Raw genomic sequence first — 12,219 nt, forward strand, 5'->3', positions numbered from 1 at the left:
TGTTTTTTTTAAACCAATCACAGTGGCATATGTTCACACAGTGTAAAGGAATATTCTACAACAATGAAACAAAGAGCTGGTTCTTTGATAAAAAGCAACAAATTGACAAACCCCTATTCAAAATAACTAAGAGGAAGAGAATTAATATTCAAATTAATAATCTCAGAAACAAAAAAGAGGACATAGCAACAGACACCAAGGAAATCTAGAGATTCATAATGATGTATTTTAAAATCTAGTACTCCACCAAATTGAAAATCTAAAGGAAATGAATAATTTTCTCAATATATACCACTTACCAAAGATAAATCAAGATCAGATAAGCAATCTAAAGACATTTAAAACCCCAAGTGAAATAGAGGTAATTAAAAGACTTCCAAAAAAGGAAGACCAGAACCAGATGATTTTAGAGTAGAATTCTACCAAATTTGCAAAGAAGACTTAATATCAATACTGCTTAATACCAAAGTTTCACAAAATAGGAATAGAAGAAACATTGTCAAATTAATTTTGTGAGGTCACAAACTAAGAAAGATTCATCAAGAAAGAGAATTACAGATTTCCCTTACGAATATAGATGCAAAAATACTTATAAAATATTTGTGGTCTAAGCCTGGGGACCCCAGAGGCCAAGCACGGGTCCACTCCGGTCTCTAGACTTGGGGCAGAGAGAATTTCATTGCCCTCTGGTACTAGGTAGCCAGACATCACTATGATTCTTGGCAGCAGAAACCTGCCCAGCACCATGACAGACTGTGTCGGACAACAAGACCCACAAGCAGACCCAGGGTGAACGTCCCAGGCTCTGAGGAGGAAAGATGGTCCTGCCAAGAGACATGATGGGTTGAATAGGAAGAGACCAACATGTGGCACAGGGCAAACAGGCACAATTATGGTATACAACGGTATGGTATGGTATGGTATGGTATGGTATGGTATGGTATGGTATGGTATGGTATGGGAAAGGAAAGACAGAATGGTTCATGTCCTGTGAACCAAGACAGATCTGAAGAGGTGAAAGTGGTGAGGAGCAGGCAGATGAGGGTGGCTTGATTGCCACCCAGGGCCATGGTGAAGTCTGGGTCTAGGCTACTACTGGGGCCTAGGTCTGGGTTCATGACCCTGATGCAGCTGAGGTCTGTGTTGATGTCTGTTGTTGTCAGGGTTTCTGTCCTACCTGGTTTCTGCCCTCCCAACAGGTCCCACAGCCATTTAACCCCAAAGAAATCACAAAGAGGTCTATATTAATGATAAACTGATTGGCCCATTAGCTCAGGCTTCTTATTAACTCTTATAACTTATATTAACCCATTATTCTTATTTATGTTAGGCACATGGCTTGGTACCTTTTTCAGCAGGGCAATCACATCTTCCTTCTTCTGTGATTGGAACAGGACTGAGGAGGAATGAACTTCCTCCTTCCCAGAATTCTCCTGTTCTCATTGACCCGACTCTACTTCCTGTCTGGTTGTCCTGCCTATATTTCCTGCCTGGATACTGGCCAACCAGTGTTTATTTAAAACATAATTGACAGAATATAGACAATGGCCCCACACCAGTCTGTGGTTCCTAATACCACAGAAGGCCAAGAAGATAGGGCTGTACAGAGTTGGTCCTGGTCCTCACTGACTGCAATACTTTGAAAAACTGGTCCTGCCCAGCACCAACTGAAGCACTCAGGAGAGAGGGTTCTACACCTCACCTGGGCAGCACAATATCGATCAAGGGGCAAGATCCATCTGAACCTAAGGGAGTAAGAATGGGAGAGCAGGTAATGCCTGTCATGTGGTGAGGGAAACATGCCTTCCTTTGCCCCTTGCTCCTCACTCCTTACCCCTTACCCCTTGCCACCTGCAGCATCTGGGAGACCTGACCCAAACCCTCATCAGATGTGGCACTCAGGAGAGCAGGCTATGTGCCTCACCTGGGAACCACAGTAGAATTGACCCCATAAACAGGGGTACAGGTGGTCCAGCACTGAGGACATGAGTGGGGCGTAACTGGTTCCCCCTCCCCGATCTGTGATGTAGCAGTGGCATGAGGAAAAGGTGCCCCCCAACCTCTATCTCCTCCAGGTGCCAAGGGTGCTAGCTGACCCTCCTTTTTCCCAGCTACAGCACTTGGGAAAGTAGGCCCTGTACCTCATCTGGGCAGCACAGCAGAGCTGACCCTGTTGATGTGACCTGGGGTGAGACAGCTCAAGAATGTGAGCATGGGAGATCTGGCATTGACCCTCATCTGTCATACTGGGCACAGGAGGAGGAACAATTCCCTCTCTATAGCCCCCTATACCTGAGATGGTGGGAGAGCTGGTCCTGAGGTCATAAGAGTGGGAGAGCTGTCTCTACCTCCCACCAGCTGCAGCACTCTGGAGAGTGGCCCCCGCATCTAGTCTGGGCAACACAGTAGAGCTGTGCCTGATGATGCAGGCATAGGAGAGCCAACCCTGAAAGCATAAAGCAGGAGAACTGGCCCTGCCCATTGCTCATCACTGCAGGGAATGAACTAGCCAAGGCAGTGCGGGAGAGCTCACCATTGTGGTGAGGGTGAGGGGGAGCTGGCAGGTTGACCAAACCTACAACAACCCAGGCCCTGAACCAGGGTTATGAGTTGGCCACCCCAACATCAATCTGCTGGATCAAGTGAAGAGGCCAGTACTGTAGGCCCAAAGATACAGGATTTTCATATCACAGAGCAACAACGGGCTATCCAAAAGGAGACCAGTGAGGACCCAGAATCAATAACGCAGTAGAAACCAGAGTCCTTGTACCAGATCAGTGACTCCGCAATGAACATTTGCAAGTGAAAATAAATGAATAAAGGGTTTTTTGTATGTCTCACTGAGTCACACTACAGCTTCCATGATGAGATTGATTCTTTTTTTTTCCTCTAAATTTTATTTTATTTTGAGGGGAGAGGTTGCAAGGGCAGAGGGTGAATATAAAGGAATGGAGAATAAATGGGATAGGCATGCATGATGTGAAAGACATAAAGAATAAATAAAAAGAAAAAGCATTTAATATTTTTAAAGAATCATTAAAAAATAAATTCAAAAATAATTGAAAATCAAATATAAGAATGTATCAAAAAGATCATCAATAATGATCAAGTAGGCTTCTTTCCAGTGTTGCAGGGGTGTTTCGATATATGAAAATTAGCTAAAGTAATCCACCACATAAACAAACTAAAAGATAAAAAAGAAAAACAATGATCATTTCATTAGAAAAAGCCTTTGACAAAATCCAACACCCCTTCGTGACAAAAGTCCTAGAGACATTCGGGATACAGGAACATACCTAAACATAATAAAGCAGTTTACAGCAAACCCATAGCCAACATCAACTAAAATGGAGAAAAATTGAAAGCAATTTCACCAAAACCAGGAACAAGACAAGGTTATCCCTCTCTCCATACTTAGTCAATATAGTATTTGAAGTCTTAGCTTGAGCAATAACACAACTGAAGGAAATCAAGAGATATAAAGTGGAAATGAAGAATTCAAAATATTTTTATTTGCAGATGATAAAATAGTATACATAAGTGACCCTAAAAATTCCACTGGGAAACTCCTATGGCTGATCAAAAACTTTCATTAGAGTAGATGGATATAAAATTAACTCACAAAAGTCAGTATCCCTCATATATACAAATGACAAATTGATTGAGAAACAAATTAGGGAAACAACACCTTAGCCTCAAATAATATAAAATGCTTTGAGGTAACTCTAACCAAGCAAGGGAAAGACTTGTGTGATAAAAAATTTAAGTCTTTGAAAAAAGAAATTACAAAGATATCAGAAGATGAAAGATCTCCCATGCTCATGGAACAGAAGGTTAATATAGTAAAAATGGCCATCCTCCAAAAGAAATCTACAGATTCAATGCAAACCCCATCAAAATTCCAACACAATTCTTTACAGACCTGAGACGACAATTCTCAACTTCATATGGGGAAAAAAAAGGAGAGCTAAAACTATCCTGACTGATAAAGAACTGCTAGAGTCCTCACCATCACTGATTTCAAGTTGTACTACAGACCAATCGGAATAAAAACAGCCTGATATTGTCATAAAGGAAGACTTGTTGATCACTGAAAACATATTAAAGACCCAGACAAAAATCCACACACATACAGACACCAATTTTTAAGAAAAAAAGCAAGAAATACACACTGGAAAAAAGACAGCATCTTAAACAAATAGTATCTATCAAATTGAATCTCTGCAAGTAGAAGTATGCCAACAGATTCATATCTATCACCCTGCACAAGACTCAAGTCAAAAGAGATCAATACCTCAACATAAAACCAGATACACTGAACCTGATAGAAAAGAAAATGTAGAATAGCCTTGAATACATGGACTCAGGAGACCACTTTCTGAACAGAACACCAACAGTGTAGGCATTAAAACTGAAAATTAATAAATGGAACTTCATGAAATTGAAAGACTTCTAAGGCAAATGACACCATCAGTTGGACAAAGTGACAAAACCTGCAGAATGGAAAAAGATTTGTACAAACTCCACATCTGATAGAGGGCTAATATCCAAAATATTACAAAGAACTTAAGAAACTAGATATCAAAAAAATAGTCAAATTAAAAAGTGGGGTAAAACATAGGTTGGTGCCCAGGAATGGTAAAAGGCACCCAGAGGCCCACCACAATTGCCCCATGGGGTCTGGGTAGATGAGCAAAAATATAGTATAGACATCTGGCCCTGTTCTTCTTGGAAGAGCTGGCCTTGATGGCTTAGGTGCAGGAGACCTGGTCTTGGTGACCTGAGCACACCAGAACTGGCCTCACACCTCATTGGTCATGAGAGAGCTGGTCCCACTCCTTAACTGCCTCCACAGTAGGAGAGTTATCCCCCAGTGGCATGGATGGACTCCTAAGAACTGACTCCTATGGCGACAGTACAGGAGAACTGGCTCTACCCTTCCCTGGTAGCCATGAAATCTCAGGAAAGGGAGAGCTGGCTCTGTCCCTCACCTGAGAAAGCTTCCCTGAAAATCAGATTAAAACAGCTCCCCTGATGAGCCTTACAGACCAGACAGTGGTAACACATACCTTTAATCCCAGTAGCCACACTAGCTTGCCATAGAAACCGGGCAGTGAATGCCTTTAATCTAGTGGTGCATACTTTTAATCCCAGCCCTAGAGAGGATAATAAAACAGGAGAAAACAGTTCTCAGTCACAGTCTCATTCTGAGATTCCTGGAGGCAGGATCGCCATTTCACACTGAGGATGAGGTCAGAGCCAGTGGCTGGTTTTGCTTTTTGAATCTTCAGGTTGAAACCCAATCCTCAATCTGAGCTTTTATTAACTGTGCTTCATGCAGAGGTCCAGACTGACCAACTCAGCTACCACCCAGGCCCACGTCCACGGCTTGAGATGAAGCAACCCACCCTCTACCCCACTGTGACCTACTGAAGCCTGTGAAGGGACATTTCCTGCTGAGACATAGCAGCAGGAGCTCCTTGACTCAGGGCAACAGCAGAATGTCAAAGAGGAGTTTCAATGAAGGCCCAGTACTGATGGCATACCAGAAATCAGAGGCTTTGAACCAGACCAACCACTCATTAAAGTGAACACTTGCAAGTAAAGTTGTTTGGGCAAAGGTGTATATGTGTGACACACCGCAGCTCCCAGTGCCACAATGACAAATGAGTAAGTGATGGAGAGTGGGAAAGATGGAGGAACAAAGTGGATCTTATTCTTCTTATTCTTCTTTGGGGAAAAAATGCAGGGGTGAAGGGCAGACATGGAAAGACTGGTTATTATCTCTTAGAAGACTGTACTTTTCCGATGAGAAACAGAAAGGTATTATATCTGGAGGTGGGGGAAGAGAGGAATTCAGAGGAATAGGAGTAGGAAAACCATACTCAGGATATATTGAAAGAATAGCAAATCTATTTTCTATAAAAGAAAAAATATTCAACACTTAAAAAACATTTTCAACTTCAACCTCTCTTGTCCAATTTTTTACATAATTATGTGTGTGTAGCTATATAAAATATAATTCATTCATATTTACTAAAAATAAAAATTTTAAAGAAATTTATTTAAACAACTCTTTGTTGTAATATAATTTTACCGAAGATATGTAATTTTAACAAAAGATAAAAGCAAATTTTCAAACTAATGGAATGAATTATTTGTTTATTTTTTTAATGAGGCATTAAATCTTGGTTGAATTGTTGGTGCTATAGACGTAGGGAAACTTCAGTGTCTCTCAGAGTTAGTGGATATTTTACATTCCTGGTCTTAGCACAGATGTGCAATGCACATTCCAGAAGCTGGTAGAAAGTCTGTCCTAATCCCAGAACAAAATTCACCTAGCATCTCTTTATGTAACTCGTCAGCAATTCAAATCACAAACTTGTAAACCAAATAATCCCCATAACACAATGCGAATACATGCTAACTTGATACATGCTGAAGAACAAAAATAGGAAAATATTTAAGTCTTTATAATCTATAATGAAACTATGATGTTTCTATAAGAGCAGAAGATCTTGTATGCACAGGGAAATGCTGTAATCACAGCAAACAACAGCCTAGACCCAGCCAAGGTCTTTCAGGGGCACCATAGGGAATGTGTGTTGTGCAGGTTCATGCAGTGAAAAGAACACAGCTACAAGGAAGTCATGTGATGCAACACGGGACACACTGCAGAAACACCTCAGATTCAGTACCCATTTGAATTTAGCTTGGCCATTACATATGCACAAATATTTTGGCCTGGTCAAAATTTTGCAACAGTTACATCATCCCATATGGAGACATGATTCACAGTTTAAGATACTGTGAATCAGCCAGGTGATGGTGGTGCACACCTTTAACCTCAGCACTTGGGAGGTAGAGGAAGGTGGATCTCTGTGGGTTTAAGAGCAGCTTCATCTACAAAGTGACTTCCACGATAGCAAGGACTGTTATACAGAGAAACCCTGTTGGAAAGGATACAGGGAGGGAGGAAGGGAGGGAGGGAGGGAGGGAGGGAGGGAGGGAGAGAGGGAGGGAGGGAGAGAGGGAGGGAGAAGGAAGCAGATGCACAAAGGTGAAATGGGGGTCAGATGTAAGACTCAGAGATGAAGAGCACTTGCTGCTATTGCAGAGGGTCAGAGTTCTACTCCTAGCACCATAGTCAGACAGGTGCACACTCACACACACACACACACACATTTTTTTTAATTTTTATAAAAGAATGACAAAATGGGATCCTCTATTGCTCACCAATCTACCAGAGTAGGACTTGAGGGTCATGCAACTGTGTATTGGCCACAAAGAAAGACCTGCCAGTCTCTTTCCCCAGGCCACCTGGTTTCACTCTGGATCAAGCCTCTACTCCCTACCAGGCCCATGGTCATAGCTGCTAACCCGGCTTCTCAGTGCCTCCCATCTTCTCCTCTGAAGTCTGCAGGTGTGCTAGCTCTGCCTGTGTGGATCTCTGAAGTTCTTCCTCTCTTTCTCCCCTAGAACACAGTATTTTCATTATTCTCACTCCTGCGCTGTACTGGGCCACAGACAGGCAGCTTCCCCTCAGATTCTCATCCAGAATCCTCGAGGGTTTTAGTTGACAAGAGGTAATTCCAAGTTTTGAACTCCGTTTCTGCTACACTGACTTCATTGAGAATTTAGAAATAACTTTAAACAAATTGATGATTACAAGTGAAGCAAATGTTCTTAAATGTGTTCAACAAATACAACACAATGGATTTATTTGTAAATGAGAGGAAATGCTAAAATATCAATAGTTAAATATATATTTAGTAATCTGAGCTTTTAAACTCCATAAAAAGAAATATATTTAGGTCTACTAAATTTGATTTCATTAAGAATTGGTTATAAAAACAAGTTCACATCCCTTTCTTCTGGCTGCTTACTTGAACGCAAGGTCACTGAGTGTTCTAAGTAACCCATGCCTTCTACAGATGCGGTTAGGATGCTCTGAGAACCAAGACATGACAGGACAGACTGTGTCCAACAGACTGACACAGTCTCCATAACTGAGTCTTCAGCTCTGCACCTCCAGAGGGCATGTCACCTGGCAATGGCCTAGGGTTTTGTTACTTCAGCCAGATACTGGCACATTCACAGGAAAAAATGGTCAGAAAATAGAATATCACAGTATTAATTTTCATTCAAAGAAATTCTATGCCTTTTCTATGCTGGGGCCCTAAGATGTGATCTGTGCAGCCTGCATAGCTATTGTCATTTTAATACAACCCCAGTGTGGTGCCACCAAGAGACTCCTGAATCTACAGTGAGTTTCAGATCCTTTAATAAGTGTAAACGGAGATTGCTTGTTCATTTCCCTAAAGCATAGTCACAGCATAGGGAGGGGAATCCCACAGCAAACTAGTCTCAAAGGGACAATAAGTATTTAAATGAAGACTTAAAAGCACACTTTCATCATACATGAGCCAGTGATTTGGGAGAGACAGGTTTTATACAAAGAAAAGGAAAATTACTCACAAGTTTACTCCCTTTGTGTTGATGATAAGTAAAGACAATTACAACAGTAAAACTTCTGAAATTTGAACTTTAAGATGATTAAGGGTTCATGGGTTTTAAATGCCCTTAAGTCAGGGGCTTGAATGAGAGAAACTTACTTGACATTGGGCTAGGAAATGACAACTATCTGCTTAAGTGGCTGTCTGCTGGAGGAAAGCTTTCTTTTTTTCTACAAATGCTCATTAATAAAGACTGATTTCTGTCTATTTACAAGCTCTGGATTAGCTGTCAATAAAATTTGTTTGTCAGTGTGACCTGATACCAATAGACACAACAGAGAGCAGAGGGAACCTGCTTCTGTGCCTGGAGAGTGTGGGGTGGGGGTGGCTGTGTTTTTCATCTGGTCTTTCCCTACGATATTAGAATTTGTATTTAGCATTGTTTGTCTTACAGTAGACACATTATAAAATTTAAAAACAAAATACTTGGCTCTTAAAATAATCTCAATTTTTATGCCATAATCATCTTTATTTTTTAAGTATTAAAAACTGTTCTTTTTCCAAAATAATCATGATTAGCTTAGAAAAAGGGTATATATATTTAAAATATTTCCCTTTAACAAAAAGCTTTGCTTTATGCAATCTAGACATTAAAGGTTTTAGAAAACCAGAATGTAACATACTTCAAGGAAATTCATTGTCACTTCAGCCCCTTTCTTTTCCAGAAACCAGCACTGTTACATTATTTCCATTTAGTAAAATCTGATCTAATTTTATACGCTTCTTCCTTCTGGCATAATTTCAAACTGTCACATCTTTCAACAGTATACGGACGCAGTCAACCCATTCTAGAAGTGTATCAACAATTTCTTATCACTCTTTACTCTTGTCTATAAGGTCTAGTACAGGAGCTGCAATGGGTCTGTAGTCGTGTTAGCCACCATGGCCATGCAGGAAGTGTGTTTTAACAAGTGTGCATGCTTCCTTCAAGGTGTAGCAGTCATGTTTGGTCTGAACTTTGGACCAGCTGGAGAATGACCCAGACCTCTGAATTCTTGTCATCCCCATCCTACAGCAGGATGAATGCAGCTATCCAACATGCCACCCTGCAGGAAACAAGCCAATGCTCCCAAGATGGACAGTGTTTGCTCAACCTGCAGAACCTTAACAAGGTCAAAGACAGACACATAAAACTGTGAGCCTGGGTCACCTCTGCCTTGTTGACACTAGATGGTGGTAGAAACCAACGTTTAAATTAATTCTGAGGCCAAGCCAAAATTTGGTGAAAGGGGAAGAAGCAATTGGGGGTAACATGTAAATGTCTGTGGTCTTTCATTGCTCCATGAGGAATCTCTAACAAATGCATTTACATTCAATAAGATTGGCTAATAAGTCAATCTTTGTGTTTTGGAAAGTTAGAGGCAAGTGTTAATTTTACATCTCCCCAGAAAAGTTACACAAAGTTGGTCAACAAATATTCGAGCGTACACAAATGAAGCTACATGCTAAATGCAGATACAGACTAAGTGTGCAAATGCATAGAACCAAATGTTGTTTAAAACATCAAATTATTTAAACTCAAGAAATTTAATTGTATTTATTGTTTCTTTTCTTGTCCAAGTCTAAGCAGCTCAAGAAATGACTCTACAAAGAACATGAAGCATGTGTGTGGTTTTCAGAGTTCTGGAACCATGACTTATCAAAACAGATAGACTAAGATTTATCAATTTTAACAATAAATTAATCAAGTATCCTGGCAGTGTTTTCATCCTATAGTAAGACAGTTTGAAATTATTTCATGTTTTTTTTAATAACTTATCAAATAAGTTCTGACTTGAAAACAATCCATTGAAAAAGAATGTTTTGGATGGAAAAAGTTTCACATGACAAAAATAAGGGGATTTTTTGTTCTTGTTCTAAAGGAAAATGGCAAACAAAACACTCATTGATGACAAAGTATTTATTAATCAGCAAAGAGAAAGCCTCGCTAACAAGTGGTGCTGATAAACTGGACACCTGCAGGTAGAAGAACAATCCTCTCCTCTCACCCTGCAGAGCACTCAACTCCAAATGCACCAAAGACATCAACACAAGACTTGAAACTCTGGATCTGCTAGTGAGAAATTGGGGAAAACACTTCCTGATGCGGGCAGAGCTAAGTACTCTCTGAGGAAGGCTCCATTCATGAAGAAAATGGGACCAATTGACAAATGGGACCACATGAAATTTAAAGAATGCCATCTGGAGATCATTGATGGTGCCCGTGACCATCATGGAGCATGGCAGCAGGCAGGGAGACAAGGTGCTGGAGGAGTAGCTGAGAGCTCACATCCTGATCCACAAGCAGAATTCAGAGAGAGAAGTAGAGACACTAGGAACTGTGTGGGCTTTTGAATTCTCAAAGCCCACCCCCCAGTGACACACCTCCTCCAACAAGGACACACAACAAATCTTCTCCAAATAGTTGCACAGACTGAGGACAAACATTCAAATATAGGAGCTATGGGGGCCATTCTACTCAAACCATCACAGGGTCTCAGCACAGTGAAAATGACTATCCATTTTTTAAAAAATGCTGCTTAGGATATAGAGAAAGAATAATTCTTAATATTTGTGGTTGGTACTTGTAGTGGTCTGAATGATCAAAATACACTGCATAAGAAAACATTTGCCAGAGCACTGCAGCAGAAGCTGTTGCCAGATTCGGGTCCAAAAATCCCAGGTTAACTCTTAAGATAAACCAATTATATTTTCTTTATTTTAAGGGGCAAACTCATGAAACAAGAAAGAGAAGTCCAACCTCAGTTGTGTAGCGTGGGAACCACAGAGAGAGCGAATCCTGGGCAGGCCGGTGTATTTCTTCAGCTACCCAAAAGGTCACGCACTAACCTGGTCTCACCTCTTAAAGACCATTGACTGACAGAGATTCCCCATCAAGGGGTCACAGAGAAGTATCGCTTACTGGCTTGCACTCCAGGGCTTGCTAGACCTGCGTTCTCATACAATCAAGGGCCACCTATCGAGGGGTGGCACCCAACAACGGGTGTGGCCCTCCTTTATCAATCATGTTTTCCCAGGTAGATATTCACACAACAGGTATCTGACACCAAACCTTATGTCCAGAATTGGATCACAGGGTTGTACATGGTGGGAGGCAAGAACTGACTCCTGAATGTTTTCTTATGACTAACACATGTGATTAGTGGCATGTGTGCATGTACATACACACACACATATAAATAAATAAATGTTGATATTAAAGGAATAATCAGTTCCCAGAAACTGTGAGCCCCTCTGTGCTGATACTGATGGCTGTGTATTAATCTCTGCCCAGGGGACATGGCAATCAACAAACTAACAAGCTAAGTACTGTCTCTGAGAGTTTCCATTCTATTTTGTAGAAGTGACAGAAAGAAAGCAAGTTTGTGCTGGTGGTAACAAGTGACAAACAGAAGAATAAAGGAGGGTAAATTCAGGAGCGGCAGTGCTATTTCAGAAAGCAGGCAGCTAGTTTCTACCTGGTATGAAGTCATCCCAAGAGAAAGGTGAAGCCAGCGCAAAGGTCTGGAGGTGAGCAAGTTCCTGGTGTGTTCAAGGAAAGCTGAGCAGTAGGAAGGTAGAGCAGGTGGCCCACAATAGAATGAGTGAGGAGCCAGAAGTGGGATCCAATGACAGAAATAGGGCAGGGTGAGGTGAGTCAGGCCATATAGAGCCTCGAGACCCAGGGAAAGGAACCTGTGTTTCTTTCAGAGCGAGACAGGGA

The sequence above is a fragment of the Myodes glareolus genome, chromosome 9 (genome assembly GCF_982192425.1).
Source record: "Myodes glareolus chromosome 9, mMyoGla1.1, whole genome shotgun sequence".
Lineage (NCBI taxonomy): Eukaryota > Metazoa > Chordata > Mammalia > Rodentia > Cricetidae > Myodes > Myodes glareolus.